Source organism: Rhea pennata, chromosome 6 (genome assembly GCF_028389875.1).
Source record: "Rhea pennata isolate bPtePen1 chromosome 6, bPtePen1.pri, whole genome shotgun sequence".
Lineage (NCBI taxonomy): Eukaryota > Metazoa > Chordata > Aves > Rheiformes > Rheidae > Rhea > Rhea pennata.
This window is the reverse complement of record NC_084668.1, coordinates 37008798-37032977: the sequence shown is the minus strand read 5'-3', so window position 1 is coordinate 37032977 and position 24180 is coordinate 37008798. Positions and strand designations below refer to the sequence as shown.

The 24180-nt window shown below is 42.1% G+C and overlaps 1 protein-coding gene across 9 annotated transcripts in view; it reads right to left on the bottom strand.

Moving 5' to 3' along the window:
• The window catches only part of MAP2 (microtubule associated protein 2), a 229814-nt gene that overhangs the window by 174846 nt on the left and 30788 nt on the right, over positions 1-24180 (bottom strand). For all 9 annotated transcript variants that reach the window (XM_062578251.1, XM_062578257.1, XM_062578258.1 and 6 more), the window contains exon 2: positions 9362-9410. The gene's annotated coding sequence lies outside the window, so the exon portion shown is untranslated. The remainder of the gene's footprint in view (positions 1-9361; positions 9411-24180) is intronic.

Below are 24180 nucleotides of genomic sequence, written 5' to 3'. Positions count from 1 at the left end.
AGAAGTATGTCAGCGGTCAGTGATTTGTCAAACAAATGCTGCTCCTAAACAGAGGTGCTTGCCTCCTCATAATTTATCCTTCACCTGGCACCATATCACACACTTCCAACACACAACAACCGTACCCTCTCCGCCAACCAATGGTTCATTCTTTTCATGATAGTAAGAACCTGTGAAGAAGGATGGGTGAAGTCAGCATGGGCCTGGAAGGGAAAAAGAAAAAAAAGTTTGCCTCCTCCCCCAGATGAATTTCTCCAGCGCACAGCTGGTCTAAGCAACTCATGGAGTCCAGATGCCACAACCTCAATGAAACCCAAGGCACCCCAAAAATGCATCCACTTCCCTACCGTTCAACTGAATTTGAACATTTCTGCCTCAGCAGACCAGCTGAGATGCCCAGCTTTAAACCCGCTGCTTCATAGCAAACGTTTAACAGCAAGGAGCTTTCAGCTCTGGGAGTCCTACCAATGGCGACCGCTCTGTCAGGAGTGTGGCTGTGGGACCTCCCCATTTCTCTCCAATTGCTTTCTGGCTTTTCCAGTTAGGAAGGACAAAGTGCTAGGACAGTATGAGTGCAGCAAACAGTTCCAAGCTAGGAACTGGTAAGCAGTTTTCATTTGCACTTTTTGTTTTCATCATCTCCCTGTCTGGATGTTTTTGCTCCATTACAGCAGCGAAGACTAGGCAGAACTGCTTCAGCAAAGGTGCAGCAGAACTCCTTTCTTTTCCTTCGAGTGACTGCAGTTACTCCAGAGAACTAATGAGAAAATTAACACTTCCCTGCAGGAACACACAGGTTACAGGATTTTTCCCAACTACAATTCTATTTTATTACTTTCTAATGATTAGGAGTGCTGTAGAAACAGAATACAAACCCAAAATTCAGCCCTACACTTTGCCTTGAATTATCTCTAAATGAAAGAGTGCTCTGTACTGCACTTATAAGAAACAGAATAATTGTTTATTCCAAGTCAGACCTCAAAACCATAAACAAAATGGGAAGGAATTAGAAAAAAAAAATAGGAAGAGGTAGAAACAAACAAGCAAAGTTCCTGTGATACAGTTTTGTGAGACACAATGACAGATGAACACTGAAAACAATTCTGCATCTTGTTCTGTCAGCAAATCAGATCCCTAATAAGCCCCAAGGTGCAGAAAACACCCCGAAGGCTTTTATTCCTGTTTTTTTTCCCTGCATAATTATAGGCAGTAGTTGCTACACTAATGCTACCTCATTCCCTGCCCTTGCAGAAATAATAGGCAAAAAAAAAAAAAAAAAAAAAACATAAAAAATCCAGGGAAAAACCTAATTGCTACATTTTGTGCAGATACAGGACATTTTCCAGACATCTGGCTTGTACAGGATCTCGTGCTATTCTTTACAGATGTAAGGATGGCTTGATCCAAGTAATTCATTTTCTTAAATGGTCTACTTGCATAAGACTGTCAGACACCTGATAGCAGGCAAAAACCAGCCGCAGCAGCAGGTGCTGCACTGATCTCAGGCCTCAGTGTTGATTAACATCAGCTTAGATGCTGACCCCAAGGAACACACAATTGCCGCTAGCAGTCCGTGACTATTTTCCCAGCCCCGGTACCTCACTCTGCTGTGCACAGAGGCACTTGCATCCCAGCAGAACCAAAGGGCCTGCTCTGCGACGGCAGCCTAGCAAGCTGCGCTTCTGCTGTGCTAGCAGCCCCCAAGCAGCGTAGCTGACTACTATTCATGTGCCTCGACGTTTGATAAGTCTAACGCACGGGAACGTCTAGTGTCCTGCCGCAGCACTGTGTCCGACAGACAGCAAGGCCTGAGCACAGCCTGAAGAGTGTTCTGCAGACCTGGACCCAGCAAGGTCCAGACCTGCTGGTAAAGATTCTGGTGGTTTCAGGGAGGCTACACTTCACACAAGAGAAATATTAATGCTGTGGAAAGCAAGAGGAGATCATGGAGACTTCACACTGTGTGATGTCTTCCTGACCCTTTGCACTGATCCCCCTGAACCAAAACCGAAGCTCCTTCTGAAAATGTTATAATGGGTCTCATTCTAATTACAAATAAAAGTTAACTTTGTACTTGTATGTGTTCACACTATTCCTGTTTACACTTTGGAGCTATTCCTTAAGTTTTAGATCAGCAGAAGCTGTTATTTAAGATGTATAGTGGAAACAGGCACTTTGATGGAAGAAACGACTAAGACAGTGCACTAGGGCTCAGGAGACACGAATGCTAATCCAGTCTGGACCACAAACCTGCCCACTGTTTGCAGGTAATATTAATGTCTTAAGATAAAGATTTACTCACATGCAAACAGGGGATGATGACGTTCTCTTTGTACTTCAGAAATGGATAACCAAGGATGCTCCCCCTTTGCCACCTGCCTGCCTCACTGTTGGCACTAAACACCTTCTCAGAAGAGTAACATGGACCTTTTCTGGCTCCAAAGCTTGCTCCCACCCCAGTCTCAGAGAGCCAGAGTAAAAAGATAGGGCTGTACAGACTTGGGGAATGTGCTGCTCTCTTCCCACAGCTTTATCCCATGAGCTCAATCACATTTGTGACTCAATGCAGGCTTGGGTTCAGGAACAGTCGTCCCATGCACATTCCCATTCGCATCCCATCCCATTTCCATTGTAAGCATTTTTGGTCAGGCTCTATTCCCTAACCGATTTCTCCAAACCTGTCCCAAGTCTAGAAGCCATCTGCTAATGCAAATATTTAACTAAAAAGACCCCTTTCCCTCAGCTGGCTCCTATCCCCTGGAAGAACTGCACTCATATTCCCTAAATCCTTCCTACAGAAGATCATTATTTACCTTGGCAGGTACCCTAGGGTTAGAACAAAACTTTTTAAAGCTCTGTACTTCACATTCAGTACAGTGATGCTCTATACCCTCCATTCCCCTAAGCTTTTTTTTTTTTTTTTTTTTTTTTTTTTGAATATTTGGGAAGGGTAGTCTTTTTATTTGACAGCTGAACTAACAGCAAAGAGATAATTTCAATTCTTGCCTATGGTTCAGCGCCATGTTCAAATTTCTCCCAAGACTGCACTATCGATTGAGGATTGTGATTTTTGCATTTTCAGCCACACAATTACCCTTAACTCTTGTTCGGGATAGGGCCCATTGGAAAACTCAGAGTAACAGATTCTGAACCACCATCACTGCAACAGGACAACAGGCAATGGACACAGGAGGCACAAACTGAAACACAGGAAGTTCCACCTGAATATAATGAAGAATTTCTTTACTGTGACACTGTCAGAGCACTGAAAAAGGTTGCCCAGAGAGGTTGTGGAGTCTCCTTCTCTGGAGATAGTCAAAGCCCACCTAGATGCAGCCCTCTCTCTAACATGCTCTAGGTCTAGGTTCCTGTTTGAGCAGGAAGATTGGACTAGATGATCTCCAGAGGTCCCTTCCAACCTCAACCATTATGTGTGATTCTGTGCGTGTGAACATCACAGCCTAATATTACATTTATATTATGTCTTGCAACCCAAAGCATTGTGTTGTACAGCATCCGGAATATAACTCTGTCTGACCTGGAGAAAAGTAGTAAGGTGTAAAGAGACCCCTGCAAAACAGTGGTTAAGTAAGGGCCACTATGACATGGACCGCTATACAAGCGTTTTCTTCTTCCATCAGGAACAAAACGCTGAGAGATCCCCTTCACGCTCTCCAAGCACAATGTGCAGGAGATTCAACGTGGCAGCTCTAAGATCTCTCTCAGGAACTTTGGCTCCTGAAATATCACAGAGAGACAGAAAGGAAGGGAGCTAACATGGGACTTTTCTCGTCTCATCCATTTAAAATTCAGACACGTTGTCTATGCTGGTTCTTATGGTCCCAGCAGACTGAAGTACAGAGAAGTGAACAGAGACCAAAAATCAGATCCGCCTCCTCAAACAGGTGGGATGACTCATACTTTGGAGGTGCCTAAGTTTCTTCATTTCTTTGTAAAGGGAGAAAGACTCCCAGACTTTATTTTTGGATGCTGAATGGCATGACTTGGCCATGATTAGACGGGAAATTGTGCACAGCAAGATCACTTCCAAGTTTCACAACTCTTAGGCTAACAGTCCACATACTGAACCAGCTTGCTTTCTGTAAAAGCATAGGGCTCACTTGATCGCATCAGGATTTGAAATACTGGTCCTAAGCAGACCAGGTATTATAAAATTAATAGCTTGACAAAGTTATGTCAGCTATGAATAAACATCCAGAGAAGAGGTAAGAAAAGACACGATCTGTGTATTCTCTAACCTGTGTGTTTAGTCCTTTATACAATAAAATAATCAGATGACAATAACAGTAAAAATTCAAACCAGTTCCAAGCAAAACCAGTGGGATTTTGTATGTAAGTTTTAAAATGAAGTATCTCTTGGCTTTGCACATTGCTCCGCCATCTGAATTGAAGCCAACATTTTACAATCCACTTTTCAAGTCTGGAATTCAAGAATTAGGTCCGTGGCTCCCATTACTATGTGCAATTCCCCAGGCATCCAAAGTGAGAAGCAACTTAGGAGATGCTGTAATGCCTTCTGGTAATGACGCATGTTTATGTTTGCAGCAGTTAAGAGCTGGAAGAAGAAGAACAGCCGATTCTTCCTACAACCATTACAACTTTTCTCTCACGATGCTGACAAGTCTGGCTGCACAGAAAATCCAACATTCACTCTCAGCACAGCTGCAGCAAGAGCCTTCATACTACTTTGTTAAGTAACTTTGACCCTGCGCCTACTGTTACAGATGTCCATGGAAAAACTGCAGCTGACTTCATAGGAGCAAGATTAAGACTTGACATATCACCTATTCACCGGTGACATTTCAGAAAGGCGTGAGGACAGAAGAAACGGAAATATAAATCTATGAACAGGGAATGAGCTGGGGTTGTACATAACAGAAGAGCTTCCATTGGTGAGCGCTATACATTCAAATGCTCTCCTACCAATGACAAAAACATGCCCAAGTTATAGAAGCCTTACAGACACAATGCTCAAGAGGTGTAAGAAGTGAAGCAAACCTTGGGGTAGAGACAGTATCTCCTGATGGCCAGCTCATACAGCTAATAAAAACAAGGAAAGCTTTGGGGAATAGAAGTCATTATCCAGGCCTTCACTATTCACTGAGAGAACTTGTCTGCTTTTTTTCATGCTGTATCAGACAGTCTAATATAAGATGTTTTCCCTCCCAAGGGACTTGCCTTGCTTAATTTAAACTTTTCAGGTTAGAATTAAAAGGGCATAATGTCTCTTCTTTAATACTGTCTCAGCAGACATTATTGTTTTACTACAAAGAAAGGGTCTGGTTCCTACTCCCACCGAAGCTAACAGCAAGACGCCCACTCACCGTCATGGAGGAGGATCTAATCTTAACTGTTATTATTATTCTGCCTCCCAACCTGCTGGTACAACATGCAGGAGGTAACAAGGAATGGTTTTTACCCTGCTGAATTACTAAAACAAGAAAAGAGTAGCATTGTAAGGGCCTATTGACTGATGTAGTAATTCATACCACACAAATGAATTGCATCAGAGAGTATTTGAAGATTGATCATTAAGTAGAAGCAGACGCTTGCATTTCTACAGTATGCTGTTTCCTTTTTAAAAGGTTTTGTTACCACCTGCTCCTTCCATTTGCTGATTTTTCCTAAAGACATTGCCATTGCTGGCAATGAAATCAGTCAGTAAAAAGCAACCCACAAACACATACTTGGTTAACTAACTAGCATTCAGTAGCTGCTGGCATCAGTAAAAACAACTTTCTCAGATACTCTATCAATAAATGTTTTCTGGTCCTGCCTCTGGGCTTCACATCTGGCGTTCAGTAGAACTCAAGCATTTGCTATTACTCAGAAAACTACTGCTTTTGCAACTCCACATCTTTATAAATAATCTCAAGCAATGAAAAACAAAGTCGCTGTTAAAAAGGCTACCCATCTTTGTATATTCATAATCTCAGGTTTTCAGTTACTGACATGACTGAGTAGGGCTTTGGACATGTAGTCCAAATGCCCAAATGCATCTGAAAGAAAAAAACAAGCCAGTTCTTCAGCCACACAAAACTGACATACCTGTGCTGACTTCAGCAGAGTCATGTCAACTAGAAACCCAGCCCATCAGACCCAACACTGCAAGCATAGTTAGTTCAACATCGTATGAGTGCCAGCTGTTTTGCCAACACCAGTGCATAAAAGCAATGGCCACAACTTTCATTCGGGGCCTGCCGCTTTCTGCTTCCTCACTGTCAGAGATCTGAGGGCTGATGAGCTTCCCTTGGTCTCACCTGCTCCTGGGCTTTTGAGGACGAAGATGTCAGGCTGGCACCCTTCCTGCTGCTCCATGTATGAACAAAGGGGATTCCCACACAGGTTTGCAAGGTGCAGTCCCAGTCCACAAGGCAGGACTGGTAAACACCACACTTTAACAGCCTCTACCCTGAATTGCTAGATCCAGCCTAAGACACATGTTTTCCTAATTCTTCAGTGTACTGGCCAGACCATAGCTCTCCTGCTGCCCAGGGCTAGCAGGAACATCTGCTCAGAGCACAAGGTAGTGTCACTGTGAAGTTCTGCTAGTGGGGCAAACACCACAAACTTCTAGATGGGGAATCTCTGCCTCTCTACCCCATGCACTGGGGCGCTCTGTCCTACAAGATGGAGCAGCTGCATGGAACAATGCTACTCCCAGTCACTGGGATTTTGTTTGGCAAGCTTGTGTCCCTTGCACCTTCAGCACAAGGGGTCAAGGCTCAGCCTTTCCCGATAGCTTCGGCCTCACAAGACAGGAAACATGCAACCTTTCTAGCTAAGCTATTTAACAATCTTCATCACCAAATCCAAGGATGCTAGATGTGTTGTCAATACTTTTAACAGGGAAGCGGTGGCTGTTTACAGGGCTTTTAATAACACTAGTTCACCCACTTTCTTCTTACCTTGTATTAGACAAGGAACAGAGGTGTCCCAGAGCCAAAAGTTTCTTCTAGAATCAATGGAAAGAGAAAAGTTTTCCAGAAAATGACTCACCTGTAAGACCTGCACAACTCTCTGAGTTGCTCATGTACAGACTCTGCAGAACAGCAGGATGAGGACATATACAGGTAACATTTATAATAGAATAACTTTTATATATGTATTACGTAATCTTCATATAAAGAGGCAATCATATGTATTAATTACAAAGTGCATAATAGCAACAATTACTGTATTTCCTGTCTTCTCCTCAGTTAATTCTGCTGAATTCAGACAACAGACTGAGCAAGTCAACATGTAACCTCGGGAACCCTGTCACTGCACGTGTATACAGTCCCTCTCAGAGGGGAACCCAAAGTTGGGGCTTTTTTCCTTTTCCCTAATATAATATAATGTCAAGAATACAATCATTCACCTCCAAACCACATAGTTTCATGCATCTGAAATAAAGCTGTTTGTGACTGGCTTTTAATAAGAGCAGACAGCACGTTCAACACCTACTATCAATACTTTTGAAGCTCAAAACTTGCTCCAGCAAATTAGAAAGCAGAAAGAACTCTCCTTGACCTCGCTATGAACAGCTTTATCCATGTTTTAGGCCCAGATCCTCAGTGCTTTCACTCCTGTTAAGGTTACTGGAGCTGGCTATGGTTACAGCTTTGAAAGAGCTGGCTCTTCCCAAACTTTTAATGTCTTGCCTAATGATTCATGTTCAATCCACTGAAAAGTCTTGACATGCAGAGTCTGACAAGGAATAGCTAAAAGAAAAGAAGAGTCTTGCACTCTTAAATCAAAGCAAGACCCTGCATCACTGGAAAAGGATTAATGCCATGAACAGGAAGGACCCTGGCAGTTTCATTTATGTCTGCTGACAACTGGAGGCTTGCTGAAAATTTTTCATGCCTCACCTGTTTCTCTCATTACCTTTCACAAACATACAAATGACAAGGCTTACTTAACTGCAGCATCTTTTTAGCATCTTGAAAATACAGTGTTGCTGCATCACAGTCTGTCACCGTTCATTACGCAGGAGTAATGCAGTATTGTGAGCTGACCACAAACACTATCTTCTGAAAAACTGAGCAAACACTGCTGCTCTCATGCCATGACTATGCTCTGTAGAGACTGCTGAACACAGCAAGGGAAAAAGATAATAGCGTGCCCCAGCTGCACCGAGTCCAGCAGAAAGCACACTATCCATGCAATGTGTTGCCACTGAGAGGCTTGCAATGTAAATGGCAAATAAGAAGGTAAGGGGGGGAGGAGAAACCCTTTTACGTCAAGATCTAGTAAGATCAACAGGCTGCCGTCAGACTCAGGAACTGGCCTACCTGCAATGTCCTCCAAGAAAGAAAGAAAGGAACTAACCAGGGTGGCTGCAAGAGGATGGCTGCAAGAGGATTGGCAGCACTGCAGCCAGAAGCAACTACCCTAGGGATAACAAAGGCATGACACACAGCCCAATTTTTATGCCATTCCCTACTCTGGGGGAAAAAAAAAAAAAAGGAGGGGGGACAACGCGACAAGAACCAGCTGCAGAAGAAACCTATGACTTAATCCTGGCTCTGCAGTGTCACTTGATAAATCTAGGGTTGCAAAACTTGAAGTAACTGAGATAGTACTCTTCCTGCCTGAAGACCAAGTAATTGTCCTTGTAAAAAATCACTGGATAACCTCAAAAGAGTATTTACCAGCTCTCATTTTGTTGTTTTTCACTTGAGTCCCTCAAATAACCAAAAGCTGCCTGCACATGTTACACAACCTTCCTCTGAATAGATAATGCCAGGGTGCAGTTGGAAATCCACGGATCAGCATTTCTTTGTGCCTGTGCTGTAAATTTGCACATTCTGTAAACAACCTCAACAACATTTCAACAAAGTAGAACAACAAATCCTCAAACAAGGAGCTGCATGTGGTGACTGACCTGTCTATCAGTGCACTTTGCCGAGAACATTCATGGCAACCACTAACCCTAAATTTGAAACGTGAGAAAAGAGAAATGCCACGTCACAGGTTCAGCTTACAGTGCTCATACTCAGCTGCGCTGGCATTTGGATAGCTTAAGTCTCTCCTTCAGCAGGACATTTCCTACATAAAACAAACATCTGCACAAAAAGTTGGCCAAAGTCTCGATGCCTTTTTAAGTTTCCACTCTGTGCCATAAACTCTTCCACTGTACAGCCCAGTAAATGTACTAACTGTTTTTTGTTCAGAGCACCATCAAAATACACAACACAGACAGGCACAGTAAGAGCCCTGTTAGAAACAATTTTTGTTTTGTGTGAACAAAGCTAAGAGATCTACTAGGCAACCCACCCTAGCAAAATCAGAGACGTGCAGCATTGCTGGTGCTCTGGAATGAGTGATGAGAGACCAAAATAAACAGAAAACCCACCTCTCAGTATAGTTGTCACGTTGTCAGTCGCAGTTCAGGTTCCCACAACCTGCAACAAAGCAAAATGCCTCAGTTAGCGGCAACTATTAAAGGAAAAGGTTCTTATATTTTATTAAATTAATTAAACAGTGATGAATTCCGTCATGCGATTAAGGAAATACCTTTGTTCTTTGCCCTTGGTAACATGTACAAAGTTATGCCAAACTTGCCTTTCCAGTGACCAGAACCTCCCCTGCCATCATAGACCATATCCCTTTGCATGCATCAAACCATGCCTCATCAAAGGATAAGAGTTTGGTAGAAATAACTAAAGCTCTTCTTTCTTTACAGAAAAAACAAGATCTACAAGTAGATGGCCTCTTACCTATTTAGATTCACCGTGAATTATTCACCAAAGATTACAGGAGATAGTAACAAGGACAACCAAAAGTACAAGGACTCAGCAAACAAATAAGAACATGGACAATACGACATATTCTATCAAAAGCTTCCTTGCTTCAAGGAATGCCATAGTTATACCTCACTATAAAAAAGATGCTCTCACAAGCTGCAGGCTGGACTGACAAGACCCTCAAATTGGGTATCATGTAACTGAATATTACATACCCCAAAAAAGCTTCAGTGGGGAAGTGCTGCCAACCCATGACAGGAAAGGAGCAAGGGCACAAGGACTCTTCAAATTCTCTTGCTGGTGCTACAGCTGTTTACTGCAAGACTTTGGCATATCACTAACTACTTTGTAGTCTAGTTTCTACTAAGATGAGCATAATGCCATCACAGCAACAAAAATGAGAATTAATGATTGCTTTGCAATTCCTGGGAAAGGTTGGGCAGTGAAGAAGCAACTGTACAATGCATATTATTGCTATTTATCAGTTGCCTAAGAATGAGGGCAAAAGGTAGAATTCCCTTCCCAGCTTTAAGCCAACAATAGGCAGCAAGCTGACCATCTTCCAGTACTGTCACCCTTGATCAAAATGCACCTTACCTGGAGAAGTAACTTTTGCAATGTGACTAACAAACAGCTGAACAAAACTTAAACTCTCCCAACTGACAGGGAAAGGGTGATGAGCAGATAAATGCTAACAGAAATAAAAGCACATTGTAATTTTAATCGACCTTACTATGTCTCACAGTACCCATGAATGTAAGCATAGCCACTGAGAGCAAGGAAAGTCTTGCCATTGACTTCAAACTTAAATATGAAGCATGCTGAAATGAAGTAAAGGGCAGATTCAGTGCCTGACCAGAGTTAACACAAGGCAGCGGTTGAATTATGAGCAGAAATCAAGAACCCCACCTCTACCTCCTCCTTTAAGCATGGGGCAACTTTCTGAAAATAAAAAAAGAGCAAGTCTCTATTACACACTGCTGCAACAACAGAACATAAAGATGAAGGTGCAGCCAGAAAGATATTGGAAGAACATAGCTTAACTGTTTCTTCTTTCTCCCCAATACCAGAAAATGAAAAGTCAGTTCTTACAGTATGCTAGCCAGGTATGGTTGCCATTATCTTTGGTTAATTCCGTATGTCTGAGAAGGAAATCAGCTCTAAGCTGGTTAGACTTACTAAATAGGATTTGTCTAAGGCCCCACCTCCAGATGCAGTGTCACACTCCAAAGAATTGGAGCTCTTTAGGAAGATGCTACTCATCCAGATGCTGTCGATAATGGCCAGTAAAACATAACTAACAATTTATATGTAATATTCCCTTCTTGAGCAAACTCCACTTAGCAATTCCTAATCTCAGAGCAGATCCCACTCAGTATCGAAAGCGAGAGATGACTAGGGTGTACCAGTAGACTCCCTTTTGTAACGTTTTTGATGAGGGTGTGACAAAAAGGCAGCTGACAGGGAAAAATAACTCTGGAGTCTCCAAAGAGCAGAACTACCCAGCATCTTACAGGCCTAGACTACAAGATTACTCCTTGAAAGAAGTCAGCAATCTAGACTTGTCCTAACATTCTGAGTCACAGTGAGATGGGCATGAACGACAGGAATCACAACAGCATACAAGGCTGTTGCTAGCAAGATAATACGGCTGTGAAACACACAGATCATGCACGTATTTACTTTTCCTTTCAGTTACACTCCATAGCCCCTTTGCTTTCAAAACTTAACGATCTTCAGAATCAGAGCCCTGACTCATAGAGCCTGGGTGAACACCCAGGACACATTTAGGAAAAGACTACTAATAAATAAAAGAGCCATGCCCATTATCTGACTCAGAGCAAAACTAATTAGCACTGCTACATGTTGACATTTTGTCTTCTGAATGCTTGCTGGTTAATAAAATCAGGAGTTGTTTTTAAAAGATCATGCCTGTATTGGAAAATTTATCCACTCCCTTCCTGTAAGTACAGTGGCATTTGCTAATGCTGTCAGTTTTTATGTGAAGCTGGTGTCCTAGCAAGGAGTCATACTGGCAGATCTGGTTGGTGAAGTCTTTCATTAACAGCTTTTCAGTAACAGATAATAGCAAAATGAAGTTGCCTGGTATTTGCCACCTTTCTGTCAACATCAGCCCGTGGAGAGATTGTGTGCCCACAGCAGAACTTGGTCAGAGCAGGACGCAAACTATGGCAGATGGGCAAGTACGACTGGGTGATGTGATCAGTGGTCCGCAGCAGCCAGGCTGGGTTTACCACACTGTGCTCACAGGAGGAATGTACCTGGCAAGGTATGACACGACACGAAGGCAGTTTTGTTACCCAAGCTACCTGCTGGTACTGCTGGACATATCAAGTTCTTGTAACATCCTGGAGACATTTCACTTCAGTAGACAGATTTGGTCCTAGCTAAAAGGGAGAAGCTGCTTGAAATTCTAAAGCTGGAAAATGGTTTGGGTAAAAGCAATCATGAATTGAAAGCACCACCTATTCCCACAGAAGAAAAGAAAACGCAATAGATTGCAGACAGGGAATCTCAAAAAAAGCTGTGCAGGACTGCAAGCTCTCCTAGGAGCACAAAGGAATATAAAAGAGCTAGAAGTGCTAGAGATGGAATAAAGATACAAAAGATAAACTGTTTTGTGGCATAAGAAAGCTGGGACAAATTACAGCGACGACTAAAACACAAAGAAATACTTAAAGAATATTGACAAAAGAGTCATGCAAATAATCAGCCAGACCAGACAGAACTCATCTTCACATGATTAAAAAAATAATAGTAACGGAACCAACTCTGAGAACTCATGGAAGACGGGGAAGTCCTAAGGTGCTGGCTGAAGGTGAGCACAGATTCACCTTCAGAACAGAGAGGATGATGACAGCACAAGGAACTAGAAACCTGTCAGTCTAACTCAGATTCCCAAATCAAATTTTTAATCGATCGCAAACACACAGATGAGATGATCAAAATCAGCAAATCTGCTTCTGTAAAGAACAGACCAAGATGTCTGTTCTGTTTTTCTTTGATAGTATAGCGTATTTACTGGAAAGAGGGTAGCACAGACATACTACATTCTGCAGGGCTCTGAATGAGCTCTCAGACAGGTTTTTCTGAGGCTCAGTTCTACACAGTATTTTCTGTGACTAATCAGAAGAAAGCACTAAGATAAGAGAGACTGGAAAAATTTTATTAGGTCTAAAATCAATGCCAGGAAATTCAGTGATGCAAAGTGCTATAGCACTTGGAAGAAAAAGAGGAGGTAAGCTAGCACTCCAACAGCAACCCTATGAGACCACCACTGCACTTGCCTGCAGCAGTCCAACTTTGGACAAGCAAAGTCTGGAAAATCTGCTGCTGTGATTCAAGAACATCTTCTGCTGCAGGGAACTACTCTAGCTGAGCCAGCAAAAAGAAACATGTTTCAGCACAGAGCTTCATCCTCCACGTCTTAGCTGAAACCCAACAGGCTGAGCCTGGATACAAGACTTTGTACTGTACAGGCCGAGATGCAAATCCAGTCTCCTTTCTGCTGACTCTTACGTGGAGTCAAGTCATTTGTGGCAGAAAAGCAAAGTGAAGAGCCGGATATTCAGCTTCCACTGACAGATTTTTCCAGAGCTCTTTGGTCAGAGTCATCGACCTAGTACTGCTAACACTGTGGTCTGTGACACAGACATGCCTTAACAAAGGAGATAATCCTCCAAAGTATAAAGCTAGCAACTGCTGAACACATCTGAAAGACTTGCAAAGGAGATTTGGGCTAATCTAACCAAATTAGTTACCTACTAAGGCTGTGTACCACCTTCGCTAGACAGTCTAGAAAGCAGATAAACAGGACAGGGATCCTTCCTACACCCAGAGACCTGCACGGTCCTTCTTTCAATTCCTTCCAGTTCTTGTGCATCTCTCTCTGATCTGCCTACAGCAGGTTACAGACGGGTCCAAGATTTTTGCTTGTCTGCCTGCCCACATGAGATGAAGCCAAGCGACAGGAGCGGAAGACGTGCTCTGAAGGCTGCTTACCAGGAAATACACCAACATTTCAGACTGAGGCTCACATCTGAAGCCCACTGCTGCAGCTGTGCTCATAGCAATCTATATGAAGACAGAACAAATGCACCTTCTGTTTCTTTAAAAAGCCGGAAATTTCAAAGTACACTGTATTGCTAATTGAAGTAAAACTAATCCTCATCTGCTGCAGTACTTTTCATAGTATCCATCACCAAGTCTTATGACACTAAAAATTTAATGAGTTCCAAAAACCTCAGAATATTTTAAATTGTTTACACATGAAGAATGATCCACAGCTCAGAGTTAGAGAGGTGAATAACATAACAGTTATGTAGGGCATTTTCCCTGCAGTGTGAAAAAAGGAATAGATACACATTCAATACTGTTAATGGAAGCTGAGAGCTTAGTTTCCCAGGAGCTATATGGAGCACATACCCTCTAAACTTTCATCTGCCAGTTTCCGGGACAGGAATTCATGCCAAAGGTACACTGCATGCAGTCAGGACTTCTGCAGCAACAAAGCCTCATAATTTCTATTTCTTTATTTGATTGATCCCATTATCCTTTTGCCATTTTTTAGTTTTTAAATAGATTTTCAAAGATGTGACTCAACATACTGCAAGGGTAACAACAGTGCAAAAAGCAGGCAATTGAAAAAAAATTGACTTGATTTTTCAAGAGCAGTATTGCTCTAACTCTGTCACTACTCAAGTCGGTCCTGTATCGTGCCTTGTCAAGGCACTTCCAAAAATATGAACCTGAAAATTTTGAATTGATTTTTATGCTCATTCATAGGCAATGCCTTCCTCAGAAATTCTGATTTCCAGGGAGTTTACCCTGAGTTTAAACAGTTGCAAATAAATTTAACCACATCTTTTTATTACCTCATTAGCCAATTTTCAATTAATTGGTTTTAACACTCTAAAAGATAACACGGTAGGAAGCTTTCAGTGACAAGAGAATTGCCTGAAACTTGTTTTTTCTTCCACAAGATTTAATATTCATAAGTCAGATCCCTAGTCATATATCTTGGACATTATCTCAGAGAATCTGAGCATGAGCTGTTCCTTTCTCTGTAGTGATGAAAAGACACTTGAAACACTTTTGCTTCCTTTCGCTGTAAGGGAACCTACGTTCTCTCATTTTCTCCCTAGAGCAACTCCTTGAGTGTTTCTCCTCACAACACCTGGTCCTGAGCCCAGAGTCAATGAGAGCTTTACCACTGACCGCCACATGTCAACCACATTACCACACTCAGCCCTGCCAACCACAACAACTTTTCAAGAGGAAGTATTAAATGAACAGTCCTCCTCTCACAGGCTCCTACTATCCAAACATCTCATAGTAACATCCTCATAATTCTTCTATGACATGGCAAAGGATTAGTTATCCCAGTACAGAAGGGTAATTGAGGCACAGAGAGATTATTTACTCCATATTCCCAAGCAAATATATGCAAATGTGCATGGATCCGAATTCAGCTCTCCAATATTTTAGGCTCCAGCTTCCTTTCATCTGAGAGCAAACATAGCCTGAGCTGTTAGAAGGGGAACTCCTTTATTGGGTAAATGAAACAGCTATTGCCCAATAGGTCTCCTTTCCAAAAATCCCTATCTGCCAAGACAGTGACCTCATGAGACTGAAATTTCTATCGCTCTCTCCCAGACTTTGTAGGTAGCACCAAAGAAATCACATCTCACAAGGGTTAAGATCTAATTTTGCATGTAACAACTGTTTGGCTCAATTAAAGCACTCACTATCCTGTGAAGAATTCTTGTTCTTCTACACATCCTAGGAATACATGATCTTTCCCATACTTCTTTCCTGCATCTTTCCCTACCTTCCCCATAAAGGATGTGTAGAATGAGGCACCACAGAGAAATCCAGTTGGGCATTACAATAGGAATAGGAAAATATGAAAACCTTGTCTGGAGCAAGCACAGACACCCAAACCATTTGGGGTTTTTCACACCCTGGAGACACTAAAGAGAAAAACAGGCCCGTGCTCTGTCATGTGATAAGTCCAGGTTTCCTTCCACTCAACACTGCTTAGTAGCTCTCATCCCTGCCATCACCACAACAATAATAGATGACTGCAGGGGCACCCTTAGCAAAGGCTCTCTGCCCCTCAATCACCTCCCAGAGTAAGCTGCAGGCCTGTAGCGCTCTGGCAACGGCAATTCCCAGCACAGCTGACTTGGCCTCTGGGCACCTGCAGTCTGCACTTTGCTCCACAACATTACACGCACTCAGCTGACACCACAGGTATTCGTTAAAGAAGCTCAGAGCAGCTGCACAAACAGCCCCAGTTAAGGGCTAACAGTCAAGAAAAAACTACTGAACTATCACAGACAGCTTCCTTTCAACAACCAGCAAACTAGAGATGGAAATAACGCCAAGCTTGTATAATGCAGACCAGAAACCCAATGGCAGTCAAATTATGCTCTTTTCTAAAAATGAAGTTCTGTTTAAGATAATCATATCAGAAATCAATTGAGGTTTTTCTGGAGTTTCTAAATGTCACAAGTATGAAGGATTATTTGGGGAAAGTGAATTTTTATCAGTTCAATTTGTGGTAACCTTACAAATCTGAAGACTCAAATGAGCTGATTTGGTGTATGTCACAGAATCACAGAATGGGTAAGGCTGGAAGGCACCTCTGGAGATCATCTAGTCCAACCCCTCCCTGCTCAAGCAGGGTCACGCAGAGCATGTTAAACAGGGCTGCATCCAGGCGGGCCTTGAAGATCTCCAGAGAAGGAGACTCCACAACCTCTCTGGGCAACCTGCTCCAGTGCTCCGTCACTCTCTCTGTCCAGTCCTGCGCGTTCTGAAAGTCTCCGCCCTTCTGGATCAAAACACAAAATTATGAAGTTAAAGAACTAAGCTTTCTGAACAGTGTGAACTCCAGCTTCTTGATGCACAGCTTTTACCTGTACACTCACAGGATGACCTACTCCTCATACACCTTTACCAGAAAATAAGCCTACTCCAGGGATGAAGTGAAGGAGGTCACCTCTAAGACAGCTGTCTCTAACCCCAAAACTACAAAGTACATAATGAAACAAGGAGTGCAGATGAGGAAAGGAGTGTACAGGTCGGGTCGGGGAAGGATAGTCTCACAGTTAAAGCAAGATGATCTACACAAGTGTTTCTACCTCAGCCTCTGCCGAGGGGCTGGTGTGCTGCTTTACACCACCCTGCCCGAGCTGCTCCCACAGGGTAAGACCAGAGCGCTACCCATTCCAGAGTAAGTCCAAACAACTTCTACAGGACACCTACGAGCAGGGAATGCCTGGACTTTAAAAAGTCTGTTCCATCTCTAAGGCACAAACACACCACCATTTCACAGCAGGGCTCTGAAAAGCAATATACGCTGAAAATACAGCAGAAAAGCTAAAACGCTGAGTAGCTAGTCCCAAATGAAGCTATATGCATAACACACAATTAATGACACAGGAGTCCTATGGAAACAGGTAATACTGTGATTAAAGACTGCTTTATAATACATACACAGAAGGCAGCTACAAAGACTGCAAAAGCACCCTTTATTCCAGTATTTTCTGAACTGAGCCATTTGACTTGAGATGTTAAAAGGTTCCTTTAATATAGCTTTTAAGGTCTGTGATACATGAACTAGATACAACTGAAGTCAAGTGGATTAAGGATCTGAGTATAGTTTTGAACAGCAACATGATAAAAAACGCACTGTCCCAAATGCAAGGGTTGACTAGCACTTGAACTATTTCTACAGCCATACTAGACTTTGATCAAAGCGTACAGGACTTGAAATTCACCAACCACCAGCTTACCTAAAAAGTTTAATTCTGAAAAAATATACAGAAATGCTAAGTCTTTGGAGACATCTTGGTGCCTGTACAAATACCAGTTATAACACAGAAATGGCACATTTACAAATGCTTCCCAGGAAAACGGTTAATTGAGGAATGCAGGGCCACAGCAGCGCTCTCTGGGTGCTTCACTCAGAGACTTTGGTCACAAATAATAAAAGCAAATTGACTCCAATCTAGCTTAATTTCTTTTTTTCTTCCTCTCCCCGCCCCCTTTTTTTTTTAAAAAAAAGTTTTAAATAATCCTTCCTTGGGAAATGACATTACCTCTATCGTATCTGCATTTTAGCCAGAAGAATATACTTCTTCCTCTATTAAAAGGACCAACATCTCAACCAGTGACATAATTAATGAGTAGCTTTGAATAGCATCTCCTTTTAATACCTTCTATTCAGGATGAGAATACTATTTGTAATTACAGGTATTGAACAAAGAACTTGCCTCAGTACATTTCAAAACATTAAAATATGTAGTTCATTCTTCAGCCTTCTTAAAGGGTGCAAAGGGTTCAAAGGGCCTTTAAGCACGGAGTGTTTCAATTTAACAGGGCTGGTCACTCAAAGCACATACTCAGAAAACTGCTCCAAAACCCCTCAACTGACCACTGTGGCAACTATTCTTAGGAGCAAAAAAGCAAACTGGGCTCCGACCCAGCAAGCTGCGCTTCTTGAAAGTAGTCCTTCAGCACGCAAGCAGCCCTGCTAACCTCAGGGTCTTACCACATAACTGCCTGTAAACCAAGACATAACTCCGCAAACAAGGCATGTAGGGCTTACAGGATCCAATACACCATTTCAGCTGTCACTTTCTGGTTGTGGAACAGTCTCCTTGACAGTGTGTTTTTTTCAGAAGAGTTAAGGAAAGGACTTGGGAGCCAGCAAGTGCAGCTGCAGCATTAACAAACTCAAACAGCCACTGCAGAAACTCCAGAGTGTGATTTCAGACAGAGGAGATGCGGACAGGGCACCCGGTGTTACGCTAACCACACAGGCAGAGGCAACGTGAACAGATTCAGAACCCAAGTTAGAGAGCACTGGGATATGGAAAAGCTGCACGTGTTCTGGTCTTTTCAAGGAAAGTGGGCATAAAAGGAAAGCAGATGGAAAAGAAAGGCAGTCACCACACAAACGTGAAGAGTAAATGTACTGATAATGAAACATCCTTTTCAATTACAGTAGGTTTTCTGAACATTTTCTCCTTGACATTTACAAGCGTGAGACACTGAAGCAAAATGACCACCTCCACCCTGTGAGGAAACAACACCTAATGGTCACAGTCCTCATCTTGTGTCAGTCTATACTTACAAGGCATGTAGCCACTTCGTCCTATTTTCAAACAGGTTTGATTTTTAAAGAAATCCTGTATCACAGTAACTTGGATGCTGAGATCTTCTGCAGTAGTTAGAAGTGCTCAGCATCTCTCTGGTTAACGCCCTGTGCTGGCTTCCAGGTGCTGAATCAAGCTAATAGGCCCTGTGCTGCTGAATGCTGATGGTGGCACTTCAAGGAATCACAAAATATTCCGTTCAACTCATTAATCCTTTAATGCTGCCTCCCATCTAGCACAGAGCTCACTGTAATCATCAGAACATTCTGCTGCTGCTTCCCAAAGCCTCAGGGAGCAGGTGAGCCATGCGCTGAACCAACTGGGATTACCACCATCACCACCACCACACAGGACAGAGCAGGAACAAGATCCACAGCTTTTCCCCACCATGCCCAAGATTCCTTCTCTCTGCTTAGCACTGACAACATCTTATCTCAACTGTGCCATCTTACAATTCTCAAGACACAAATGCTCATATTCATACAAAGGTGACCTTCCCCATCAGCTGGCGGAAACAAAATCCTGCCATGTGTAGCCATCAGGCTACAATCAGGGAAATGCACTCTAAAGGCACTATTTCTCTGCTAAAATCCTGCAGATAACACCATATAGACATTTCACTGAATCTATAATTACTTCATGTAGGACACTTCTGCACTTGACCAAGGAAGAAAAGATCATTCAGTAGAGCAAATTATCAAGTAACAATCAGCAAACAGTACTTAAGTCAAACACAATCATGGTTACATACATGGGTACATTGAGTTGATAATGTCTTTAAGGCCTGTTTTGCACTGCCCCCAGCTGAAAGACAAATATGCTAGCAGTAATGGTAACTAAACCGCTGAACTGGATAATTTTGCCTTGAGGAAAGACTATTTGGCAAAAGAGTGCATCAAAACTCAAACATCCCTGGCAAGAAAAAGCTTCAGCACCTGCAGGTACCTGTACTTCACTTCACCATTGGGAACAGGTCTCAAACACAAAACAGATTTCATTAACTGAGGATGCACCCAATTTGGTGCAATACAGGAAGCGACCATGATAGTATGACAGGCGAACGTCACTCAGGCAGAACGTCAAAGCAATTCTGCAACAAGCACGATAATCAAGCACACATGCAGGACACCAGAGGAACCCGGTTGTGTGGTCACAGCCTGTGTGTTTTCTTTCATTCGCATTTATTCAGCAAGTATATCAGCCTTAAAACAAAAGCAAAGAATCAAAGCATAGCTTCCCACCTGGAGTCTATAGGTTGCAAACTAAACACGGCAAATTAGACAAGCAAGAACACCACTGACGGAGATGGTGAGACATGAACACATTTATTTTCATTTTCTGGAAAAACAATACGTAAATAAAACAGTATCAATGGTTGCTGGGTTTTAAACCATTTCTGTATGTGTTTCATCTGTAAAAGAAAATTATCCTCAGCTTCTTATGCAGAGTTAACTCTGGCACGTGAATTCATAGCTTTGCTTTCACCAACCAGACTCATCCTGGACAGCAGTTCAGGTTCATATCCAACAGTTTAAATCATTCAGCCATCTACTCTATCCCTGATAATCTCTGAAACATCTTAATTACTCAGTAATCTGCCACAACAAGGATTTCTTTGGAGAAGATTTGATAACTATGTGGGTCTTGGTATGTTTGGAACCTATTTCACTAAAGGATTGATTTTCTTGGCAGATTATAAAATACATTGATAAAAATCACTCATGCTTTCCAAGATAATGGGCATGTTACAGCAATTCCTTAGATTTAGGATAGAAATTTTCAAAAACATGGTAGCACTTGGACAAATTGTGGAACATCACTTCTTAATCACCTTTCAGAAGAAAGATAACTTGACATTTTGCATCCTTTTAGGAGATGGTAATACAGCCCATGATACTAGTTATACCCAGAACAAGGTCTAGGGCTGGTGACTGAGTCATATTCTTTGTCCAAGCAACGTCTAAAACATTTCTCAACCAAAAAGAAACATGGAAAAAGCTAAATCCTGCTGCAGAGAGATCTTTTCCTTGCATACTTCTAGTTTGGATACTTTACAACTGATCCACTAGGAAGATCTTTATATATACATATAGGCATACATACACATACATACACGCCACAGAATCACAAGCTGGATATCTTCCTCTCTTCTTTCCTCCCTTCTCAGATGCCTAGAAAATTCTTCTGGATTTACAACAGCAGAGACAGACCACAGCTGTTCTGTTAAACACACAGCAGCAGCTTTTGGATGACCACTAAACGCATCTTCAGCTGGGCCAGGAGAAACTGCCCCGAACCCAGCGCAGGAGCCTGCCCTAGCCTGAGACTCTGCGTTTTCATCACGCTGCAGGTACGCGCAGGGCTGCTGCAGCACAACATTGCTGGGCGCAGGGACCGGGCAGCGGGGAGCAGCCCCGGCCCACCGAGCGCCGCCGGCACCCCACGAACGCAGACAGGCACTCGGCACGCCAGCACCTGCTGAGCACATGGCAAAGGCAGCAGCAGCCTCCAAAGGGAAAATAAAAGTGAAAAGGTGGTTGTGGCCTGGCTAATCCTGTAATCAAATAAAACCTTAACAGCTCTCTGGTAATGAGTAATGCTGGCGGAAGAATTATGTTGCCTTTGTGAAAAATTATAAATGAAATCTATTTTTCTCCCGGTGTTTTGCACAAAATTTGCACAAATTAGTTTTCTGCAAATTGCCAGCACGGAGTTTCGATTTTTCTTTAAAATACTTACATGAAAGCTTAATGTTTAGTTCATCAAAATGGCAATCTTCCAATAAAAAGATATTCTTAACTGAGTTGCATGGATAAACATTTAATGATTACTGAGATATTTAACAAAACAAAAAACTTCCCTGCTTTTTGCCTTTCAATGCAAGTATTTCACTGTGAGCTTCCTAAGCCTTCCTCATCTACTGTCACAGTAGATATTCCTTAACAAGCAGCTAAGCGTACTTCAAATTACTCAGTCCTGCAGGAAGGTGTGTGCACAAGACCCATGCTTTGTAACAGGAGGAGAAGGGGCTACAAATCGTACCTCCGATTTCCAGAAGATTATAGTCAACATAAAACATTGAGACAACTGTTAAGGAAGAATAACCAGAATAACTAGAACATGCACACAAACTGTATGCTACAAGGGGAAAATAAAGAATTTTAATATGATATGATCTGTGTACAAGAAATAATATAACCTTCAATGTTGTTTTCCAGACAATATACAGGAAGAAAGGTACCACTATATTTATTATTACACTAAACACAATGTCTGTGTTTACAATGTAGATGAAATATTGGATCACTCTAGATTTAACTAGATGGGAAAAAGCAACTATGGGAATATATCCTTTTGTTCCTACATCTTGTCTGCAGAGTACAATAGGTCAAATCTTGTAAAATTACTCAACAGCATAAACTAGCAAAAAGCCTTACGTTTTGACTCAAGTCCCCTTGCTTGTACTTCTTTGACTAGCAGTAAGAGATTGAGATTTTCTGAATTTCAAAATAATATGAAAGGAATTCAGTCAAAAGGAAGAAAAATAGGCATTTTTAAAATATCTATTTAAATATCATATATTTTAATTATATGTTGTATTATATATTTATTATATATTTAATTCACTAAATATATTAAATGTATAACAGATATTAAAAAGTTCTTTTAAAGTTCTTTTAGTAATAATATGATCCTGTTGTCAGGGAAAGATAAATTTTAAAACACTGTGCCAGAGACAAGTGTCTCAGATTTGTTTTTCTAGGTTAGATCCTACAACTGCATAACCAATTGTGAAAATATTCCTGACAAATTTGTGGCAGAGACGGTTGCAGCTCTGCTAGACCTTCTCTTTTCTCTCAGCATGGCAGATGAGGACAAAGCAGGGCACTCCACCCAGAGAACATATCCAGAAAAAACAGATACTCCCCAAAGCAATCACTGCAGTGCTGGGAACTGGACCACATCTCCATTCTAAAATGGGAATCAACGTAGGGAAAGATCCCATTTACATCTCTTAAATGTAAAATCTAATGTGAATACGTGCCCTTCTGAGAAGGGCCACATCTTTTATGGTACACACTCTTCTAAAACATCTGGAGTTCTTGTCTCTATCATGAGAATGTCTCTACAGTCTCAACGCTCAGACAACTAGGATACTTCCTGCCTGCTTCACTTTGGGAGTCGTTTCTTGACCTTCTATATTTTTCCAAGCACTTGGTCTAAGTTTAGTTGCGTTGCCAAGCTCATGGACTTTGAAATTAATCCAATAGCACAGTTACTGTTATCTATTCAGTTAGCCACAGTATTTCATGATCTTATTTCCATTTATTCTCAAGTGATCAAAATGGCACTTTGAAAGTACTCTCTCAATGTTCATGTTGTGAACAACAGAAGTTTAAAGAGATAAAAAGAGCAGAGGTACTGTTCCAATACTGTAACACACCATTCTGTTTCATTTTCTGGTTGTGATAAATACAGGATGTGTATCTGTTCGCAAGCACTGCTTACACCTTCAAATGGTCTTCTCATCATGTTACTGTTTAAGTAGTTTGATTTCACTTCAGGTTTGTTTGAGGAATAGCCTCAAATACAAACTGTACTGATAAAAAGGGTTTCAACTCTCAGTTCCTGAAACCTGAACTGAAATTTCGCATTTGTTAAGCTCTCCCTCTGTACTTGCAGCATATGCCTCCAAAACTAAAAGAAACGAAACGCACGGGATTGAAACAGAATTGCTACTGCAGTGTTACCTACACTGTCATCAGAAGGCACCTACATGATCTCAAAGCCAGGGTCTGACGTGCAGCTTAAATAACTCCCCTGGATGTCGGTATTAACTTGCTGGCTTTCAGAGACCTAACCATAACAGTACCCAAGTGCCCCACTGCCACTACGTCATCGTCACAGCACTCCTATTTCAAAGGCAGACTGGACTAGCCCGGCATTATAAAATCCTAGCAGCTGCTGTGACTGCCCAGCGCACAACAGCCTCCAGCACAGCCACCCAGCAGCTGTGCAGCTGCATTAGTGCAGCATTTGCTCACATTTGCTTCACATCTCCACCAATTCCCCCCTGGCTGGGTCTACGACTACCTCAGGGGTCCCTGCATCACACAGCGCACTACACCACTAGCTACACATGGCCACCCAAAGGGAGTTCATATACACAAACACAGCCTGAACCTGGCTTCCCGCATTCCAGGTGCAAGTGTCATGTTTCTTAGAGCACTTCTCCCAGC